General features: G+C 46.5%; 1 pseudogene; it reads right to left on the reverse strand.

Moving 5' to 3' along the window:
• Window positions 1-23729: 23729 nt before the first annotated feature.
• Window positions 23730-24191, reverse strand: part of LOC123188548 (subtilisin-like protease SBT3) — a 1633-nt pseudogene continuing 1171 nt past the window's right edge.

The following is a 24191-nucleotide window of genomic DNA, read 5'->3' on the forward strand; positions in this document are numbered from 1 at the left end:
CTCTCGCCCCCGATGAAGACGAGCTGTGTTCCGCTCCTTCCTCGCCCTGCTGTTCGTCGGCGGCTCCAGTAAGATCAGTGGCCCTCCCTCCTGCGCCCCGTCCCCGCAAGTTTGCTCTTGGTGGGAGGGGTCGACCTCTGGTTGCCGCGGATCCCGATGTTGGCTGGTTCCGGGTGTCTCGTCGTCGGGACAGGGCCGGTAAGGGCTCAGTTGCTTCTTCTGGGTCTGGGCTGCTAGATGCCGCCCCTGACGGGGGGCTTGGTGGATCCCCATATTCTTCATCTTCACCTTCTTCTTCATCTTCCTCGCATGGTGCATCCCCGTCTGCCGCGCCGCCGGCGGCGGGGCTCCCGGGGCGGTTGGTGCCGTCGATGCCGTTTGACCTAGATCTGGTGGCCGCTCTGTTGGCTATTGGGCCACTGGATGGGCCATCTGGGGGGCTTGCTGGGCCTCTCGCTGTTGCCCCGCCAGGTGGGCCATCTCCTCCCCCCTCTCGTCTATCATTGACTTTCCCCCTTTAGCTTCTTTTGGCCCAGTTAGGGCGCCCGCAGTGCTGCCTCCTCCCCCCTCTTAGTTGGCCCATTCAACCCATCGGGCCTAGGCGGGCTTGGCCTCGACCGGGTACTTATGGATCCCTCGTGGCTCCTTCCCCCTTCTATTAGGGTTTCCGGCTTCCGCTGCAGATCTACGCTGTCATCGCCTTCCCATCCGTCGTCTCGCCACATCTAGCCCTCCTCCTCTCCTTTGCCGCGGTGCTCTCCATGGACAAATCTCGGGGCTCCTCGTGCGAGGCCGTGTCGGGCTGTAAGCGGCCGCGCGAGGTGTCGCCTTCCTCGGCGTTGGATCTGGAGCTCGAGGCTGAGCTTCGCTCCAAGCTAGAGGTGAAGGAAATATGCCCTAGAGGCAATAATAAAGTTATTATTTATTTCCTTATATCATGATAAATGTTTATTATTCATTCTAGAATTGTATTAACCGGAAACATAATACATGTGTGAATACATAGACAAACTTAGTGTCACTAGTATGCCTCTACTTGACTAGCTCGTTAATCAAAGATGGTTATGTTTCCTAACCATGAACAAAGTGTTGTTATTTGATTAACGAGGTCACATCATTAGTTGAATTATCTGATTGACATGACCCATTCCATTAGCTTAGCACCCGATCGTTTAGTATGTTGCTATTGCTTTCTTCATGACTTATACATGTTCCTATGACTATGAGATTATGCAACTCCCGTTTGCCGGAGGAACACTTTGTGTGCTACCAAACGTCACAACATAACTGGGTGATTATAAAGGAGCTCTATAGGTGTCTCCAATGGTAGATGTTGGGTTGGCGTATTTCGAGAATAGGATTTGTCACTCCGACTGTCGAAGAGGTATCTCTGGGCCCTCTCGGTAATGCACATCACATAAGCCTTGCAAGCATTGCAACTAATGAGTTAGTTGCGGGATGATGTATTACAGAACGAGTAAAGAGACTTGCCGGTAATGAGATCGAACTAGGTATTGGATACCGACGATCGAATCTCGGGCAAGTAACATACCGATGACAAAGGGAACAACGTATGTTGTTATGCGGTCTGACCGATAAAGATCTTCGTAGAATATGTAGGAGCCAATATGAGCATCCAGGTCCCGCTATTGGTTATTGACCGGAAACGTGTCTCGGTCATGTCTACATTGTTCTCGAACCGTAGGGTCTGCACGCTTAACGTTACGATGACAATTATTATGAGTTTATGCATTTTGATGTACCGAAGTTAGTTCGGAGTCTCGGATGTGATCACGGACATGACGAGGAGTCTCGAAATGGTCGAGACATAAAGATTGATATATTGGAAGCCTATATTTGGACATCGGAAGTGTTCCGGGTGAAATCGGGATTTTACCGGAGTACCGGGAGGTTGCCGGAACCCCCCGGGAGCCATATGGGCCTTAATGGGCTTTAGTGGAAAGGAGAAAGGGGCAGCCCAAGGTGGCCACGCGCCTCCCCCCTCTCTCTCTTTCCCCCTCGGGGAATCCTAGTCCAACTAGGATTTGGGGGGGGGGAGTCCTACTCCCGGTAGGAGTAGGACTCCTCCTGCGCCCTCCTCCTGGCCGGCGGCCCCCTTCCCCTTGGCTCCTTTATATATGGCGGCAGGGGGCACCTCTAGACACACAAGTTGATCCTTGAGATCGTTCCTTAGCCGTGTGCGGTGCCCCCTGCCACCATATTCCACCTCGATCATATTGTAGCGGTGCTTAGGCGAAGCCCTGCGACGGTAGAACATCAAGATCGTCACCACGCCGTCGTGCTGACAGAACTCCTCCCCGGCGCTTTGCTGGATCGGAGCCCGGGGATCGTCATCAAGCTGTACGTGTGCTAAGAACTCGGAGGTGCCGGAGTAACGGTGCTTGGATCGGTCGGATCGGGAAGACGTACGACTACTTCCTCTATGTTGCGTCAATGCTTCCGCAGTCGGTCTGCGTGGGTACGTAGACAACACTCTACCCTCTCGTTGCTATGCATCACCATGATCTTGCGTGTGCGTAGGAATTTTTTTGAAATTACTGCGTTCCCCAACAGTGGCATCCGAGCCAGGTTTTATGGTTCCATGTTATATGCACGAGTAGAACACAAGTGAGTTGTGGGCGATATAAGTCATATTGCCTACCAACATGTCATACTTTGGTTTGGCGGTATTGTTGGACGAGACGACCCGGACCAACATTACGCGTACGCTTACGCGAGACCGGTTCCCCCGACGTGCTTTGCACATAGGTGGCTTGCGGGCGACTGTCTCTCCAACTTTAGTTGAACCGAGTGTGGCTACGCCCGGTCCTTGCGAAGGTTAAAACGGAGTCTATTTGACAAACTATCGTTGTGGTTTTGATGCGTAGGTGAGATTGGTTCTTACTTAAGCCCGTAGCAGCCACGTAAAACTTGCAACAACAAAGTAGAGGACGTCTAACTTGTTTTTGCAGGGCATGTTGTGATGTGATATGGCCAAGACATGATGCTAAATTTTATTGTATGAGATGATCATGTTTTGTAACCGAGTTATCGGCAACTGGCAGGAGCCATATGGTTGTCGCTTTATTGTATGCAATGCAATCGCGATGTAATGCTTTACTTTATTACTAAATGGTAGTGATACTCGCAGAAGCATAAGTTTGGCGAGACGACAACGATGCTACGATGGAGATCAAGGTGTCGCGCCGGTGACAATGGTGATCATGACAGTGCTTCGGAGATGGAGATCACAGGCACAAGATGATGATGGCCATATCATATCACTTATATTGATTGCATGTGATGTTTATCTTTTTATGCATCTTATCTTACTTTGATTGAAGGTAGCATTATAAGATGATCTCTCACTAAATTATCAAGAAGTGTTCTCCCTGAGTATGCACCATTGCCAAAGTTTGTCGTGCCCAGACACCACGTGATGATTGGGTGTGATAAGCTCTACGTCCATCTACAACGGGTGCAAGCCAGTTTTTGCACACGCAGAATACTCAGGTTAAACTTGACGAGCCTAGCATATGCAGATATGACCTCGGAACACGGAGACCGAAAGGTCGAGCGTGAATCATATAGTAGATATGATCAACATAAACGATGTTCACCATTGAAAACTACTCCATCTCACGTGATGATCGGTTATGGTTTAGTTGATTTGGATCACGTGATGACTTAGAGGATTAGAGGGATGTCTATCTAAGTGGGAGTTCTTAAGTAATTTGATTAATTGAACTTAAACTTATCATGAACTTAGTACCTGATAGTATCTTGCTTGTTTATGTTGATTGTAGATAGATGGCTCGTGTTGTTGTTCCGTTGAATTTTAATGCGTTCCTTGAGAAAGCAAAGTTGAAAGATGATGGTAGCAATTACACAGACTGGGTCCGTAACTTGAGGATTATCCTCATTGCTGCTCAGAAGAATTACGTCCTGGAAGCACCGCTGGGTGCCAGGCCTGCTGCTGGAGCAACACCAGATGTTATGAACGTCTGGCAGAGCAAAGCCGATGACTACTCGATAGTTCAGTGTGCCATGCTTTACGGCTTAGAATCGGGACTTCAACGACGTTTTGAACGTCATGGAGCATATGAGATGTTCCAGGAGTTGAAGTTAATATTTCAAGCAAATGCCCGGATTGAGAGATATGAAGTCTCCAATAAGTTCTATAGCTGCAAGATGGAGGAGAACAGTTCTGTCAGTGAGCATATACTCAAAATGTCTGGGTATAATAATCACTTGATTCAGATGGGAGTTAATCTTCCAGATGATTGCGTCATTGACAGAATTCTCCAATCACTGCCACCAAGCTACAAGAGCTTCATGATGAACTATAATATGCAAGGGATGAACAATACTATTCCCGAGCTCTTCGCAATGCTGAAAGCTGCGGAGGTAGAAATCAAGAAGGCGCATCAAGTGTTGATGGTTAACAAGACCACTAGTTTCAAGAAAAAGGGCAAAGGGAAGAAGAAGGGGAACTTCAAGAAGAACGGCAAGCAAGTTGCTGCTCAAGAGAAGAAACCCAAGTCTGGACCTAAGCCTGAAACTGAGTGCTTCTACTGCAAGCAGACTGGTCACTGGAAGCAGAACTGCCCCAAGTATTTGGCGGATAAGAAGGATGGCAAGGTGAGCAAAGGTATATGTGATATACATGTTATTGATGTGTACCTTACTAGAGCTCGCAGTAGCACCTGGGTATTTGATACTGGTTCTGTTGCTAATATTTGCAACTCGAAACAGGGACTACGGATTAAGCGAACACTGGCAAAGGACGAGGTGACGATGCGCGTGGGAAATGGTTCCAAAGTCGATGTGATCGCGGTCGGCACGCTACCTCTACATCTACCTTCGGGATTAGTATTAGACCTAAATAATTGTTATTTGGTGCCAGCGTTGAGCATGAACATTATATCTGGATCTTGTTTGATGCGAGACGGTTATTCATTTAAATCAGAGAATAATGGTTGTTCTATTTATATGAGTAATATCTTTTATGGTCATGCACCTTTGAAGAGTGGTCTATTTTTGATGAATCTCGATAGTAGTGATACACATATTCATAATGTTGAAGCCAAAAAATGCAGAGTTGATAATGATAGTGCAACTTATTTGTGGCACTGCCGTTTAGGTCATATCGGTGTAAAACGCATGAAGAAACTCCATACTGATGGGCTTTTGGAACCACTTGATTATGAATCACTTGGTACTTGCGAACCGTGCCTCATGGGCAAGATGACTAAAACACCGTTCTCCGGAACTATGGAGAAAGCAACAGATTTGTTGGAGATCATACATACAGATGTATGTGGTCCGATGAATATTGAGGCTCATGGCGGATATCGTTATTTTCTCACCTTCACAGATGATTTAAGCAGATATGGGTATATCTACTTAATGAAACATAAGTCTGAAACATTTGAAAAGTTCAAAGAATTTCAGAGTGAAGTTGAAAATCATCGTAACAAGAAAATAAAATTTCTACGATCTGATCGTGGAGGAGAATATTTGAGTTACGAGTTTGGTGTACATTTGAAAAATTGTGGAATAGTTTCGCAACTCACGCCACCCGGAACACCACAGCGTAATGGTGTGTTCGAACGTCGTAATCGTACTTTACTAGATATGGTGCGATCTATGATGTCTGTTACAGATTTACCGCTATCGTTTTGGGGTTATACTTTAGAGACGGCCGCATTCACGTTAAATAGGGCACCATCAAAATCCGTTGAGACGACGCCTTATGAACTATGGTTTGGCAAAAAACCAAAGTTGTCGTTTCTTAAAGTTTGGGGCTGTGATGCTTATGTGAAAAATCTTCAACCTGATAAGCTCGAGCCCAAATCGGAGAAATGTGTCTTCATAGGATACCCAAAGGAGACTGTTGGGTACATCTTCTATCACAGATCCGAAGGCAAGACATTCGTTGCTAAGAATGGATCCTTTCTAGAGAAGGAGTTTCTCTCGAAAGAAGTGAGTGGGAGGAAAGTAGAACTTGACGAGGTAACTGTACCTGCTCCCTTATTGGAACGTAGTACATCACAGAAAACTGTTTCTGCGACACCTATACCAATTAGTGAGGAAGCTAATGATGATGATCATGAAACTTCAGGACAAGATACTACTGAACCTCGTAGATCAACCAGAGCAAGATCCGCACCAGAGTGGTATGATAATCCTGTTCTGGAAATCATGCTGCTAGATCATGATGAACCTATGAACTATGAAGAAGCGATTGTGAGCCCAGATTCCGCAAAATGGCTTGAAGCCATGAAATCTGAGATGGGATCCATGTATGAGAACAAAGTATGGACTTTGGTTGACTTGCCCGATGATCGGCAAGCAATTGAGAATAAATGGATCTTCAAGAAGAAGACTGACGCTGATGGTAATGTTACTGTCTACAAAGCTCGACTTGTCACAAAAGGTTTTCGACAAGTTCAAGGGGTTGACTACGATGAGACTTTCTCACCCGTAGCGATGCTTAAGTCTGTCCGAATCATGTTAGCGATTGTCGCATTTTATGATTATGAAATTTGGCAGATGGATGTCAAAACTGCATTCCTGAATGGATTTCTGGAAGAAGAGTTGTATATGATGCAACCGGAAGGTTTTGTCGATCCTAAGGGAGCTAACAAAGTGTGCAAGCTCCAGCGATCCATTTATGGACTGGTGCAAGCCTCTCGGAGTTGGAATAAACGCTTTGATAGTGTGATCAAAGCATTTGGTTTTATACAGACTTTCGGAGAAGCCTGTATTTACAAGAAAGTGAGTGGGAGCTGTGTAGCATTTCTGATATTATATGTGGATGACATATTACTGATTGGAAATGATATAGAATTTCTGGATAGCATAAAGGGATACTTGAATAAGAGTTTTTCAATGAAAGACCTCGGTGAAGCTGCTTACATATTAGGCATAAAGATCTATAGAGATAGATCAAGGCGCTTAATTGGACTTTCACAAAGCACATACCTTGACAAGATTTTGAAGAAGTTCAAAATGGATCAAGCAAAGAAAGGGTTCTTGCCTGTGTTACAAGGGGTGAAGTTGAGTCAGACTCAATGCCTGACCAATGCAGAAGATAGAGAGAAAATGAAAGATGTTCCCTATGCTTCAGCAATAGGCTCTATCATGTATGCAATGCTGTGTACCAGACCTGATGTGTGCCTTGCTATAAGCTTAGCAGGGAGGTACCAAAGTAATCCAGGAGTGGATCACTGGACAGCGATCAAGAACATCCTAAAATACCTGAAGAGGACTAAGTATATGTTTCTCGTATATGGAGGTGACAAAGAGCTCACCGTAAGAGGTTACGTTGATGCAAGCTTTGACACTGATCCGGACGATTCTAAATCGCAAACCGGATACGTGTTTACATTAAACGGTGGAGTTGTCAGTTGATGCAGTTCTAAACAAAGCGTCGTAGCGGGATCTACATGTGAAGCAGAGTACATAGCTGCTTCGGAAGCAGCGAACGAAGGAGTCTAGATGAAGGAGTTCATATCCGATCTAGGTGTCATACCTAGTGCATCGGGTCCAATGAAAATCTTTTGTGACAATACTGGTGCAATTGCCTTGGCAAAGGAATCCAGATTTCACAAGAGGACCAAGCACATCAAGAGACGCTTCAATTCCATTCGGGATCTAGTCCAGGTGGGAGACATAGAGATTTGCAAGATACATACGGATCTGAATGTTGCAGACCCGTTGACTAAGCCTCTTCCACGAGCAAAACATGATCAACACCAAGGCTCCATGGGTGTTAGAATCATTACAGTGTAATCTAGATTATTGACTCTAGTGCAAGTGGGAGACTGAAGGAAATATGCCCTAGAGGCAATAATAAAGTTATTATTTATTTCCTTATATCATGATAAATGTTTATTATTCATGCTAGAATTGTATTAACCGGAAACATAATACATGTGTGAATACATAGACAAACTTAGTGTCACTAGTATGCCTCTACTTGACTAGATCATTAATCAAAGATGGTTATGTTTCCTAACCATGAACAAAGTGTTGTTATTTGATTAACAAGGTCACATCATTAGTTGAATGATCTGATTGACATGACCCATTCCATTAGCTTAGCACCCGATCGTTTAGTATGTTGCTATTGCTTTCTTCATGACTTATACATGTTCCTATGACTATGAGATTATGCAACTCCCGTTTGCCGGAGGAACACTTTGTGTGCTACCAAACGTCACAACGTAACTGGGTGATTATAAAGGAGCTCTACAGGTGTCTCCAATGGTAGATGTTGGGTTGGCGTATTTCGAGAATAGGATTTGTCACTCCGACTGTCGGAGAGGTATCTCTGGGCCCTCTCGGTAATGCACATCACATAAGCCTTGCAAGCATTGCAACTAATGAGTTAGTTGCGGGATGATGTATTACGGAACGAGTAAAGAGACTTGCCGGTAACGAGATTGAACTAGGTATTGGATACCGACGATCGAATCTCAGGCAAGTAACATACCGATGACAAAGGGAACAACGTATGTTGTTATGCGGTCTGACCGATAAAGATCTTCGTAGAATATGTAGGAGCCAATATGGGCATCCAGGTCCCGCTATTGGTTATTGACCGGAAACGTGTCTCGGTCATGTCTACATTGTTCTCAAACCGTAGGGTCCGCACGCTTAATGTTACGATGACAGTTATTATGAGTTTATGCATTTTGATGTACCGAAGTTAGTTCGGAGTCCCGGATGTGATCACGGACATGACGAGGAGTCTCGAAATGGTCGAGACATAAAGATTGATATATTGGAAGCCTATATTTGGACATCGGAAGTGTTCCAGGTGAAATCGGGATTTTACCGGAGTACCGGGAGGTTACCGGAACCCCCCGGGAGCCATATGGGCCTTAATGGGCTTTAGTGGAAAGGAGAAAGGGGCAGCCCAAGGTGGCCGCGTGCCTCCCCCTCCCCTAGTCCTATTAGGACTAGGAGAGGTGGCCGGCCCCCCTCTCTCTTTCCCCCTCGGGGAATCCTAGTCCAACTAGGATTTGCGGGGGCGGGGGAGGGGGGGGGGGGTCCTACTCCCGGTAGGAGTAGGACTCCTCCTGCGCCCTCCTCCTGGCCGGCGGCCCCCTTCCCCTTGGCTCCTTTATATACGGAGGCAGGGGGCACCTCTAGACACACAAGTTGATCCTTGAGATCGTTCCGTAGCCGTGTGCGGTGCCCCCTGCCACCATATTCCACCTCGATCATATTGTAGCGGTGCTTAGGCGAAGCCCTGCGACGGTAGAACATCAAGATCGTCACCACGCCGTCGTGCTGACGGAACTCCTCCCCGACGCTTTGCTGGATCGGAGCCCGGGGATCGTCATCGAGCTGTACGTGTGCTAAGAACTCGGAGGTGCCGGAGTAACGGTGCTTGGATCGGTCGGATCGAGAAGACGTACGACTACTTCCTCTACGTTGCGTCAACGCTTCCGCAGTCGGTCTGCGTGGGTACGTAGACAACACTCTCCCCTCTCGTTGCTATGCATCACCATGATCTTGCGTGTGCGTAGGAAATTTTTTGAAATTACTGCGTTCCCCAACAGGAGGCGGGGCAGGCGGCCCGCGAGCAGGCGGCTCGGGATCGTGCGGCCTGGGCTGCGGGTCCGGATTGGTCGCAAAGCTCGAAGCAGGGGCACGCCCTTGGCTCTGGGCCTCCACGGCCTAGATCTGGTCCTTCTCCTCCTCCTGTGGTGGATCCATGGGAGGCGGCGGCGGCCTCTGGTGGTGGGGGCTCTTCTTCCTCGGGCTCTCTGCCTGTGCTCGGCGGGGGGCACGACGCTCCTGCCCTGGGGCGTTTCCCTCCTCCCCCTCGCCCGGCTGGTGCGGGTGTGGGAGCCCGTCCGCCGCACCGTTCCTTCATGGGGCCGGCGCGGCGCCCCTCCGGTCCTTTCCCTGGCTCTTCCTCCTCTCCGGGGGTGGGGGATGGGATCCTGCGTCCTCCTCCTCCCCTCCTGCATCCCCGCCCATCCTCTGCCTCCCATAGCAACCCTTCTGCGCTTACCTGCTTCGCCTGCCACAAGCCCAATCACTTCCAATCTCGCTGTACCAACCCCCTTTCTGTTTGATTTGCCAAACTAATGGGCACCTCACGGTCAATTGCACGAATAGATTGAAATCCCCCTCTCTCCTCCAATATGGCACGGGCCTTCCTGGATGTGCCTTCTTTGCTTTCGATTCTGATCTGCCTACTCTGGAGGTGGCTCCCTCGCTTTCGAATGCTGCTATTGTTCATGTGAAGGACCAGAAGATTTCTCCCCAAACCCCACTCGATGGGCTCCGGATCTGGGATGAGGCTGGATGGGACTGGCAAGTGGCTCAGATATCTGAACATGAGTTTTCAGTGGTGTTCCCTTTCAAGGAATGCCTGCGGATGATTGCTTCCTGTACCAGCTTTACCCTGCCCCTCAATCAACTGGTCATCTCGGTCAAGCCGGCGACCTGCAATGGTACGGCGGTTGGCCCTCTCTCTCAGGTCTGGGAGCTCATTGATGATCTACTAGCTGGTCTCCACTCGTCCGCTTTTCTCATGGCGGTGGGGGTTCTAATTGGGAAGCCCGTGGAGGTGGACTCGGAATCTTTGACTAAGGTTGGCCCCGCTAGGGTGAAGATTTGGTGCCTGGATCCGAGTTGTGTTCATGGTTCGATCGACGTTTTCCCCTCTCCAAACAGTATCAGGCTCAGGGTGCGGGTGGAGGGGGCGGCTGCCTTTCAACCCCCGCCGCCCCCTTCTCCTCCTTCTAATCCCACGGATAAACACAATAAGGATGGGGATGGATCGATGGGTGGTAACAACCAGAGTGATGGCTCCAATCTCCGTTTCACCCAATCTAAATGGGATGGCTTGGCTGAGTCTGAAAGGGAATTGTTCTAGTCTCAAGCTCCCTCTAGTGCTGGCCCCCGGGAGTCTTTGGCGATCCCTCCTACTGACTCCATGGCGGATGTTCCTGATGTTGCTTCTCTGAAGTTTCCGTCTGTGGCGGCTACCCCCATGTCTGGTGCTTGCTCCAACCTCCCGGCCCGCCCGATCTCCCCCACCCGCTCCGGGATTGAGGATCTCCCTGACTCCCCTGAGCGTGATGTGGTGGATGCCCAGTCCCAGCGGAAGAAGAAATCTTTGATGCGCAAATTCTCAGCTAAGAGCAGGAACTCTCTGGGCTCCAAACAATCCACTGCCGGTGTCTGTCGTCGCCTCGACAAGGAGCTCGGGTCCATGTCTCGCTCTGGTTCGTCTTCGACTTCCCCCATGCCTCGGTCGCAGGTGATTCGGTCGCCGGCATCTACGGCCTGCAAAGGTCGACGGGTGGCCAACTCGGGTGTTTCTGTACTGGAGCGGGTGAAAAAGTGGGCTGCTGCGAAGGATCTTCCTACCCCAGGTATTCTTCCCACTCATGCCGTTGGTTCCTCTCCGGTTCGTCTGGTTCTACCTACTCTGTCGGATAATCATGTTTTAAAAATCATGTCAGATGTGGGTGTGGTGGTTGACTCTAATGTGGGCTCTCCTAGCTCTCTTCTTGCAATCATTCGGGCTAATGAGGCTGCTCAGGCGGCCATTGCCAAAGCTAAGGAGACTGTTGCCTCCGAGGCTACTATGTTTATTGGTCCTCTGGGTCCGGAGGCGGGTCTAGGTGTTCGTAGTGGCCAACCCCAACCTGGTCCCTCCAGGAGGGGCACTTCTAAAAGAGTTAAAACCTGCGCGGCTCCTAGCAGGTCCAGTCTCCGCATTAAGAATCTTTCTTATAAATGAAAGCTTTATTTTGGAATATTAGAGGGTTCGGCGCTAGGGGGCGTCGTGACCAAATAAAAGATTTGATTCGCTCGAACCATATTGACTTCGTGGGGTTGGTTGAAACTTTTAAGGAGTCCTTTTCCCCTAATGAACTCTCTGCCATCGTGGGTATGGATAGATTTGATTGGCATGTTTTACCTTCTTCGGGCCACTCGGGTGGGATTTTGTTTGGCTCGAATAAGGACATCTTCGATGTTGTTGCCTATGACCATGGGATCTTTTGGGTTAGTGTTGTTCTCTGTCTTAAAGCGCTGAATACTCTAATGGAGGTAATAGTGGTTTATGGGCCTGCTGATCACTCTATTGCCCCTCTGTTTCTTAACGAACTTTCTGTGAAGATCGAATCCTGTAACCTCCCGATGGTTATCGAGGGTGATTTAAACCTTCTTCGCCACCCCTCTGATAAAAGCAATGATATCTTCTCTTGGCCTTTAGCGAATGCTTTTAATGAGTTTATTAGCTCCATTGCTATTCATGAACTTCCCCGGGTTGGAGCCCGCTTTACTTGGTCTAATCACCAGGTTAATCCTATTAGGTCCGTGCTTGATAGAGTTTTCATCTGTCCTAGGTGGGACTCCCTCTTTCCTAGGGCCTCCCTTGGTGCCAAATGTATTGTTGGCTCTGATCATACCCCTCTCATTGTTGACGACGGTTCTATTAACCTTAGACCTCCGGCCAGATTTCAATTTGATGCATCCTGGTTGCTCGTTGATGGTTTTTGTGATATGCTTGCCGTGAAGATTTCCCATCTGCTCTCCTCTAATTCGCGCTCCTTTGGTCCTCTGGATGATTGGCATTCTTGCTCCTACAATCTGCGTAAGTTTCTTAGAGGCTGGTCCCGTAACCGTGCGGCGGAGGAACGCCGCTCCAAAGATTTCCTCGAAACCCAAATCTTGGCTCTAGACTTGACTGCTAACTCTGCTGGTCTTTCCGAGGATGGGTGGTCTGTGAGGTATAACCTCGAGGCTGCCTTACTGCAGTTACACCATCAGGCTGAGGTGTATTGGCGCCAGCGGGGTACGCTTAATTGGACACTAAAGGGCGATTCCCCCACTGCATATTTTTTTGCCATTGCGAACGGTCGGAGGAGGCGTTGTGGTATCAACAACCTGCTCATCAATGGGGTGCGGTCTTCAGACCAATCTGTTATTATGAACCATGTGCGGGACTTCTTCTCTACTTCACTTGAGGCGAAACCTCCTTCGGGCCTCTCGATCTCCCCTTCTCTCTGGAACATGGGTTTAAAAGTTTTGGCCGAGGACAACGCCGCGTTGATGATCCCCTTTTCTGATCAGGAAATCTGGGACATAGTTAACTCTGCTAACCCAAATGCGGCCTCTGGGCCTGACGGCTTTTCTATTCCTTTTTTCGAAAATTCTGGCCTCAGTTAAAGCAGCTGGTTTGCAGGGTCATACAGGGCTTTTGCCTTGGCTATATCGATATTTCCCGCTTGAACTATGTCGTCATTTCTCTGATTCCCAAGGTCAAGGGGGCTGAACTAATCTCTCAATTTCGTCCTATTGCGCTGATTAACAATTTTGCCAAATTCCCGGCTAAGGGATTCGCTAACCGCCTCTCTCCGGTTGCACATAGAGTTATTAGTCCCTTCCAATCTGCTTTCATTAAGGGTCGTTTTATTTTAGATGGTATCCTCTCTTTGCACGAAATTGTGCATGACCTGCACTCTCGGGGCTCTAAAGCGGTTATTCTTAAGTTAGACTTTGAGAAAGCACATGACTCGGTCAGCTGGTCTTTTCTTAAGCAGGTCTTGCTCGCGAAAGGTTTTGATGGAGCTTATGTGCATCGTATCATGCAGTTGGTTACTGGGGGCCACATTGCCGTTTCGGTGAATGGGCATATTAGTAATTTTTTTGCCAATGGCAGGGGTCTTCATCAAGGGGATCCTGCCTCCCCTGTCCTTTTCAATTTTGTAGCCGATGCCTTTTCTTGTATGCTCACGAGGGCGACTCAATGTGGTCACATTAGCCCGGTGGTCTCTCATCTCCTCCCGGAAGGGGTTTCGCACCTTCAGTATGCCGATGATACAATCATTATGGTTGAGTTGGATGATGCGTGTATTGCTAATTTAAAATTCATCCTTCTTTGCTTTGAAGCGGTCTCTGGCTTGAAGATTAACTTTTCCAAGAGTGAGGCTCTAGTTACTGGTGTGAATGATGCAGAAGCCCTATGTGTGGCCAGGCTTCTTAACTGTTCTTTAGGTTCCTTTCCTTTCAAATATCCGGGCCTCCCAATTTCTCCTTTTAAACTTCTTGCTAAGGACTTTGCCTCGGCTGTTGCTAAAGTGGGGAACATGGTCCTTCCTTGCGAGGGAGATACAATACTAATGCCGGCAAGGTGGCCTTAATCAACTCCTGTCTTTCTTCCCTTCCTTGTTCCTCATGGGTTTCTATCTCCTTTCGGTGGGTATTCACGCTGGCTTTGACAAACACAGGGCTGCCTTTTATTGGAATGCGGCTGATAATAAGCGGAAATATAGACTAGTCAAGTGGCAGCTTATGTGTCGGCCTAAGAACCTTGGGGGGTTAGGCATTATTAATACCTTGGTGATGAAAAAAATGCTTATTAATTAAATGGTGGTGGAAAATTATGACTACTGGGGCCGACTCACTTTGGTATTCTATCCTCAAGGCTAAGTATTTCCCTCAATCTAGCCCCCTGTTTGCTTCTGCTGGACGAGGGTCTCAATTCTGGAAGAACCTTGTCAAAGTCAGACCGATCTTTTTGGAGCATGTTAAGTTTATCGTGGGCACTGGTAGTTCTATTCATTTTTGGCAGGATTGGTGGTGTGGAGATGCTCCTCTGGCTACTCAATTCCCGGTTTTGTTTCCTTACTGTCCTAAGCCGGACATCTCCATCGCGGAGGTGGCGGATAATAATTGGGACCTGGCTTTTCGCCACTCCCTGTCTCCTGAAGAGTTGGAGGATTGGCAAAATCTTTCTGCCCTCTTCCCTATGCTCTCGGAGGCTCCGGATTCTGTAGTTTGGCCTCATTCGTCTTCTGGCAGGTTTTCGGTCAAGTCTCTTTATTCTAGGCTTATTAGAGGTACCCCCTCGAACAGATTCTCTAACATCTGGAAGTCCAAAGTGCCTCCTAAGATTAAGATATTTCTTTGGCAAGCCTTCAGAGGCCGCCTCCTTGCGGCTGATCAGATTCGCAAGCGCAATGGTCCGGGTTCAGAGTTCTGTCACCTTTGTGGTGCCTTGGAAAATACGGACCACATCTTTTTTCATTGTGTCTTGGCTAAGTTCGTTTGGAGTTGCGTCAGATCTTGGCTTCAAGTCTCTTGGAATCCCTCGTCCTACTCTGAGCTTAGAACCCTAGCCAAGGTTCTGGTTGGGGTTACTAAGAGGGTGTTTTGGGTTGGCTTGGGTGCCTTATGTTGGTCTCTTTGGACTACTAGGAACAAATTTACTATCGAGCATATCTTTCCATCTAAACCTGCTGACGTTCTTTTCAAATCTTGTATCATCTTGCAGCAGTGGAGATTATTGACTAAAGAAGACGATCGGGATGCCCTGGACGCGCTCATCGCCAAAATTCGGGCTTCGGCATCCTTCTTCTCCGGGCTGGGTCCTAACGTCTGATCTCTGTTGCCGTGGTTTTATCGGTTGGTCTTAGTCGTCTCTCCCCTCCGGCCTGCGCGCTGTGTATGGCAGGGTGCCATGTATCGCTCTGAACTTCTTTCGCCTGTTCTAGGCTTTTGGTCGCTGGATTCGCGGTTCTTGTTATCTGTTTGGACGTTCGGGTCTGTGACGCTGCCGTGTGGCCTTATTTATAAAGTCGGACCAAGGCCTCTTATCTAAAAAAACATGATACCTAGGAACAAGATAATTTACAATATCAACACTAGGTGACAATATCTCAAATGTACACATTTTCTAGGTTAGTAATATACACATAGCATATTACTCCCCCATAATGTGATACCAATTAAGGATAAACAAGAGGCAAATAAAAGGATCCAACAAGAGATAATTAATGGACTATTTGGAATTTGAATTTCTCATGAGAAGACATACCACATAGTGACTAGATAATCTTGAAATATCAATACTAGATGGTATTACTCATGTACACACATTTATAGGATTGTGAGGTGCACAAAGCACATCACTCCCCCATAATGGGATATTCCATTAATCTCTCACAAGAGCCAACTAAGAAATAAACAAGATGCAAAAAGGCTCAACACACAACACACACATACATGATGTGCAAAGCAACATACACATACTTGATTTCTCAAGATAAGCAAATTGGAAGCACAACATATACAAGCACATGCAAGGTACAAAACCACAACATGCTAAGGGGCAAGTAACTTTCAAGTAAACAATTTAAGCACGAGTTACCGCAAGGAGGAACACTGGATATAAGATAGAAACTTGATAACCCGAATGACTTGGCTTGAGACAATAAGAATGATGAAGTCCCCTTAATTCTTCATAATGTAGCCAAGTCTCCAAAGACCTCCAACAACACCTATTGATCAAGTATGAGCTAGTTAGTCCCCAACCAAGTTGGGTCCTAAGAGGTTAGTCACAATAGGCTTGGCTACCCAAATGATTCTTTTCTTGACACCACTTTGAGCACTAACAAATTTGGCAAACACATTGCCAACCTTATCCTTCCCAAGAGAATAGATATCATCAATTAGAATAGGGTTGGATAAGGTACCATTTGTGCATGAAGAAGCGACGTGACCTTTTTTGCGACATAGGTAGAAACATCTACTCTTTACTTTCTTATCACTTGATTTCTCAACTTGAGAAGCATTAGCTTGAGTTTTCTTGGGAAGAGGACTTTCTTCAACTTGAGGTTGAGAATGAGAGTGAACTTGTGGCCGCTTCCCTTGTTGCTTGTCACTAATGGGCTTCTTCTTCAATGGGCAAGATCTAACATGATGCCCTTCTACTTTGCACTTGAAGCAAACAATCTTGGCCGAATTCTTGACTTGTTCTTGGCCCTTGTTTTTGTTCACTTTGGACTTCTTCTTATTGTTGGAGTTGAATACAAGTCCACCTTTGTCATTGGGGGATTTTTGCACACTCAAGATATTGTTGAGTGTGAATTTCCCTTAATGACTCTTTTCCAAGTCTTTATTCAAAGAAGTGACTTGGGCCTTGAGCTCTTTGATTTCCTCTGCATGGTTAGTCTCAACACAAGTACTAGAGGAAGTATATGATTCATTGTTAGAGCAACAAGGCAAGGAAAGCAATTCATCACAAGATGTACCAATGTTATGCATGGATGAATCGCGAGGACTAGCACAAGGCAATATAGCATTTTGACCAAAATTAGTGCTAGTATCCACATGAGGCTCACTAGATGTTACCTTAGCAAGCATGGCCTCATGAGCTATCTTTAGCACATTATGGGATACTAGAAGATCATCATGAGAGATTGTGAGCTTTACATGATTTTCTTCCAACATCCCATAATTGCTAGATAGCAACTCAAGTTGAGCCCTTAGCTCAACATTCTCCTTTAATATGGATGCTTCACAAGAGATAGAGTTAGTAGCACAAGCATCATCATTAGCAACAAGAGGATAAGACAACTTGGCAAGCTCTTTTGAATATGAAGCTTTAAGTTGAGCATGAGACTTGGTGAGTTTGATGAGCTCACCCTTAATGACCCTTGAGCCATTTTCGAGGTGCTCAAAGTCCTCAAGGAGTTTAGCATGCGCAACTTCAAGCTCCTCATTTTTAGTTTCAAAATCACTGGCCACCTCAAGAGCTCTATCACGAGATTCCCTCACTCTAGATAATTCTAGAGCAAAAGTCTCCTCAAGAGATTCCTTGGTGGTTTGTTCAAGTTCAAGAGCTTGAGAGAGGTCCGCAATCTCATTAGCGTAATCACGCTCATGACCTTCCATTTTATCAATGCTGACCTCATGCTCCTCATTACTTAAGACGAGATTCCAACTCATCAATATAATTCTTGCCCTCAATGGCAATGGACATGATTTCCATGAAGTTGGAACGAGCAATTTTATTTTTATGAATAGATTTAAAAACCATTTCCCCCTTAATTTTTAAGGAGGCAACATTATCGTTCTCTTCATCATTATCCTCATCATTATTAGCATCAACATCATCATCAAGAGACATATTGGGTTTTAAAGTAGGAGATACCTTTGAAGCCTTAGCCATAAGGCAAAAAGCAATAGATGATGATGTAGGATCCCTTGAAGCACCATTTAAAACCACATCTTGTTCCATGGAGTGTTGGGTTTCCTCTACATTGTTAGCACCACAACTCGAGGAAATACAAGCATTTTTATCATGGCAACAAGATATAGCAAACATATCATCATGAGATTTAGTCAAGCAATTTCTACATGATATGCAGGGACTATCAACACAAGCATGTGACACATTTGGAGTGCTCGAAGTGTTAAAGCCCAAAGAAGGAGCATTGCAATAAGATAGTGATGAAGGATCATCCACAATAAGCATACTATCATCATTGCAATGACCAACACTACTCACCATATCATTACCTTGTGGCAAACCACATGTAGGTGAAGTAGAAGAAGTTGAGAAGACTATACGGCCTGATGTGGAGGGAGAACAATCATCCCCACAAAACTTGGACACGCCATATTTATCTTGAAGCTTTGTCCACAACTCATGAGCATCCCGAAATGGCATGAGTTGAAATATAACTACATTGCTCAAAGCATCGAAAAGCATATTAAAAGCTTGAGCATTGAGATAAGAGTTTTTCTCATCCTCTAAAGATAATCTTTGGGGATCCTTTGGAGGAGAAAAACCCATATCTACAATTCGCTCTAAATTGGGTTCCATGACCCTAAAGAGATTAAGCATGTGAATTACCCAAACATCAAAATTTGTGCCATCAAAACTAAGAGTGTTAGAGAATCCTAAACCCCTAGTCGACATCCTTACTCTCTAGGCGGTTAAGACAAATAAAGAGAGACGAGGCTCTGATACCAATTGAAAGACCGTGGATGTCGCCTAGAGGGGGGGGGGTGAATAGGCGCTTTAAAATAATTACGGTTTAGGCTTGAACAAATGCGGAATAAACCTAGCAGTTAATTTGCCAAGCACAAAACCTAAAACAACTAGGCTCACCTATGTGCACCAACAACTTATGCTAAGAGAGATAAACTACTAGGTGATAGCAAGATATATGACAAGAAACAATATGGCTATCACAAAGTAAAGTGCATAGGTAAAGATCTCGGGTAAGAGATAACCGAGGCACACGGAGACGATGATGTATCCCGAAGTTCACAGCCTTGCGGATGCTAATCTCTCTTTGGAGCGGTGTGGAGGCACAATGCTCCCCAAGAAGCCACTAGGGCCACCGTAATCTCCTCACGCCCTCGCATAATGCAAGATGTCATGATTCCATTAAGGGACCCTTGAGGGCGGTCACCGAACCCGTACAAATGGAAACCCTTGGGGACGGTCACCGAACCCGTACACTTTGGCAACCCTTGGGGGCGGTCACCGGTACCCGTCAAATTGCTCGGGGCGATCTCCACAACCTAATTGGAGACCCCGACGCTTGCGCGGAGCTTTACACCACAATGATTGAGCTCCAAACACCACCAACCATCTAGGGCGCCCAAGCACCCAAGAGGAACAAGCTCAAGGGTACCAAGCACCCAAGAGTAATAAGCTTCTCAACTTGTAACTTCCACGTATCACGTGGAGAACTCAAACCGATGCACCAAATGCAATGGCAAGGGCACACGGAGTGCCCAAGTCCTTCTCTCTCAAATCCCACCGAAGCAACTAATGCTAGGGAGGAAAATGAGAGGAAGAACAAGAAGGAGAACACCAAGAACTCCAAGATCTAGATCCAAGGGGTTCCCCTCACAAAGAGAAGAAAGTGATTGGTGGAAATGTGGATCTAGATCTCCTCTCTCTTTTCCCTCAAAAACTAGCAAGAATCCATGGAGGGATTGAGAGTTAGCAAGCTCAAAGAAGGTCAACAATGGGGGAAAAATGAGCTCAAGAGATTGGATTCATTGGGGAAGAAGACCCCCTTTTATAGGTGGGGAAAATCCAACCGTTATGCTCACAGCCCGCACAGAGCGGTACTACCGCTCCAAGGAGCGGTACTACCGCTAGGGCGGAAGTACCCCTTTGAAAAACAACAGCGAGGAGGCAAAAGGCCAGTAGAACCGCCGGAGCGGTACTACCGCTCATCCTCACGGTACTACCGCAAATGGTAGCGGTACTACTGCTTGCGAGCGGTACAAAAAAAATACTTCCGTGCCTACTTCCACTGAGCAAAACACGAGATTTTGGACCGGAGCGGTAGTACCGCTTAGGAGCCATGGTAGTACTGCTCTGGAGCGGTACTACCGCTCAGGAGCCGCGGTAGTACTGCTCTGGAGCGGTAGTAAAAAATTACATCCGCTCTAGCCACGGTAGTACCGCTGCAGCCTTTACAAAAACAGCCATAACTTCTGCAAACAGACTCCGGATTCAACGAAACCAAGTTTGTTGGAAATCTAACGACATGGGCTAACACAATATTGATAGAATTATCAATAAGAAGCAAATGGGAAAAGGCCCATAAGAAAATGGTGAGAACCCTTCCTCGGAAAAGACCGGTAAAACCTCCAATACCGAAAACATCATAAAAGATGCATGCGAACTCCGTTTTTGATGAACTCAAGCTTGTCATAAAGATGACCATAAGCTCTAAGAATAACAAAGAGAACCAAACAAGAACCAAGAAAGATGATGCAAGGATGCAATGGTTTGAGCTCTCTACGAATGATATGATCAAGCTACTAATCGAGAGCCCCCCTTGATAGTACGGCAATCGATCCTATGACCCGGTCTCCCAACTACCATCATGAGACCGGTAAAATAGAAAAACTATCAAGGGCAAACCTTTGCCTTGCACATGGTCCACTTGAGCTAGATGATGACGATCTTGACTCCCTCAAGTTGGACCACCTTTCTTGATTGTGTTGGCTCGATGAAGACTAGTTGATTGCTCCCTCATACTCCACTATGGGTGAGCCACTCTTCCGCACATCTTCACAAGTCCATTGTCACCACAATGGACGGCAAGCTTCAAGCATTTGATCTCTTCGTTATGCTTCACTTGAATTTGCACACCGCAACCTAACCCCACAAAGAACTCTCACGAAGAACATGGGTTAGTACACAAAGCATAATGGACAATACTTACCATACCATGGTATCACTTGATCCCTCTGTACGTCATGTACGCTTTATGTGTTGATCAACTTGATTCACTCTTGACTTAGTCTTGATCAACCTTGATTCTTTCCAACTCTCTTCATTTGGATGATGTCTTGAAGGTAAACATGAATGATCAAACAATCTTCTTCTTCAAGACATGCTTGCAATAAGCTCAACTCTCAAATGACCAATCTTTGGATAATTCCTTGAATAGCACCTTGGTCGATACAAACTCTCTTTGAAACCAACACATGTACTCCAAGAAAAGCCTATGGACAAAACCTTCAAATATAACTCAAGGCAACCTTTAGTCCATAGAGATTGTCATCAATTACCAAAACCAAACATGGGGCATCGCATATTCTTTCAATCTCCCCCATTTTGGTAATTGATGACAATCACTTTCACGAGAGTTTATACAAGGAATTATTCATCACCAAGCAATGCAACAACCAATAATGCATGCGTATGAGATGCAAATGCTTAGGAACAAAACCAAAGCAAGGAGAAAACTCTGAAGACTTCTCCACAAAACTCTTTGAAACTTCTCCCCTTGAAGACATGCTTGCAATAAGCTCAACTCTCAAATGACCGATCTTTGGATAATTCCTTGAATAGCACCTTGGTCGACACAAACTCTCCTTGAAACCAACACATATACTCCAAGAAAAGCCTATGGACAAAACCTTCAAATATAACTCAAGGCCACCATTAGTCCATAGAGATTGTCATCAATTACCAAAACCAAACATGGGGGCACCGCATGTTCTTTCAGCAACGACCGAGACATAACTAAGTCTCAGTCATCTGAAACTTAACAAAACTATTGAACTAAACATCTAAGTATAGTGTATTGGTGCATGGTCAGTTGTTCGATCATAAGCTTTCACTTGCCTCATTGTCTCTCCCGATTACCTATGCAACATATTGATGTACATACTGAAGGAAATATGCCCTAGAGGCAATAATAAAGTTATTATTTATTTCCTTATATCATGATAAATGTTTATTATTCATGCTAGAATTGTATTAACCGGAAACATAATACATGTGTGAATACATAGACAAAACAGAGTGTCACTAGTATGCCTCTACTTGACTAGCTCGTTAATCAAAGATGGTTATGTTTCCTAACCATGGACAAAAGAGTTGTTATTTGATTAACGAGATCACATCATTAGTTGAATGATCTGATTGACATGACCCATTCCATTAGCTTAGCACCCGATCGTTTAGTATGTTGCTATTGCTTTCTTCATGACTTATACATGTTCCTATGACTATGAGATTATGCAACTCCCGTTTGCCGGAGGAACACTTTGGGTGCTACCAAACGTCACAACGTAACTGGGTGATTATAGAGGAGCACTACAGGTGTCTCCAAAGGTACATGTTGGGTTGGCGTATTTCGAGATTAGGATTTGTCACTCCGATTGTCGGAGAGGTATCTCTGGGCCCTCTCGGTAATGCACATCACATAAGCCTTGCAAGCATTACAACTAATATGTTAGTTGTGAGATGATGTATTACGGAACGAGTAAAGAGACTTGCCGGTAACGAGATTGAACTAGGTATTGGATACCGACGATCGAATCTCGGACAAGTAACATACCGATGACAAAGGGAACAACATATGTTGTTATGCGGTCTGACCGATAAAGATCTTCGTAGAATATGTAGGAGCCAATATGGGCATCCAGGTCTCGCTATTGGTTATTGACCGGAGACGTGTCTCGGTCATGTCTACATTGTTCTCGAACCGTAGGGTCCGCACGCTTAAGGTTTCGATGACAGTTATATTATGAGTTTATGAGTTTTGATGTACCGAAGGAGTTCGGAGTCCCAGATGAGATCAGGGACATGACGAGGAGTCTCGAAATGCTCGAGACGTAAAAATCGATATATTGGACGACTATATTCGGACATCGGAAAGGTTCCGAGTGATTCGGGTATTTTTCGGAGTACCGGGTAGTTACTGGAGAAGCAATGGGCCTTGATGGGCATTAGTGGGAAGAGGAGAAAGGGTCAAGGGGCTGCTGCGCCCCCCTCCCCTCTGGTCTGAATTGGACTAGGGAAAAGGGGGCCGGCCACCTTTCCTTCTCCTCCACTTCCTTCTCCCTTCCTCCCCTCTTGGTGGACTCCTACTAGGACTTGGAGTCCTAGTAGGACTCCACATCCTGGCCGCACCAAGCCTTGGCCGGCCTCCTCCTCCTCCATCCTTTATATACTAAGGCAAGGGGCACCCCATAGACACACAAGTTGATCTTCGTGATCGTTCCTTAGCCGTGTGCGGTGCCCCCCTCCATCATATTTCACCTCGGTCATATTGTAGCAGTGCTTAGGCGAAGTCCTGCGATGGTAGAACATCAAGATCGTCACCACGCCGTCGTGCTGACGGAACTCTTCCCCGACGCTTTGCTGGATCGGAGCCCGGGGATCGTCATCGAGTTGTACGTGTGCTAAGAACTCGGAGGTGCCGGAGTAACGGTGCTTGGATCGGTCGGATCGGGAAGACGTACGACTACTTCCTCTACGTTGTGTCAACGCTTCCGTTGTCGATCTACAAGGGTACATAGATCATACTCTCCCCTCTCGTTGCTATGCATCACCATGATCTTGCGTGTGCGTAGGAAATTTTTTGAGATTACTACGTTCCCCAACACATACTATAGTCATTTGTGCACATATCCTATAGCACAGGCGTCGTTGTCACCACGATGGGGCTTCTCACCGTGTACTTGCCGTTGTCGTCCACCCACGTCAATGATCCATGTAGCACTACCTCGGGCATTAGCTCATCCCACACCTGAATCACGACCATGTATCTCTGTTTCTCGTGCTTCTTGCCGAACACCAACCTATTCGGCATGATGCTCATCTTCAGCCCGTCCAGTCCCTCCACCGTGGCACTGTACCTCGCCGGCCCATCACCCACGTTGGTCACGGTCCTGACGAACGTATTATTTCCGGTCGTGTCAAAGTACATGATGAAGGACGGGTAGTTAAGATCAAGCGATGCACCGATGCGGTCCACACGGGTCGACGACTGTGCCACGATCTTGATCTGCGCCGTCATGTAGTTCATCGCGTACATGATCTTGATGTAGTCGTACGACCCAGCTTCGTAGACTAAGCCCAGGGCCTGGGCGTT

Source organism: Triticum aestivum, chromosome 1A (genome assembly GCF_018294505.1).
Source record: "Triticum aestivum cultivar Chinese Spring chromosome 1A, IWGSC CS RefSeq v2.1, whole genome shotgun sequence".
Lineage (NCBI taxonomy): Eukaryota > Viridiplantae > Streptophyta > Magnoliopsida > Poales > Poaceae > Triticum > Triticum aestivum.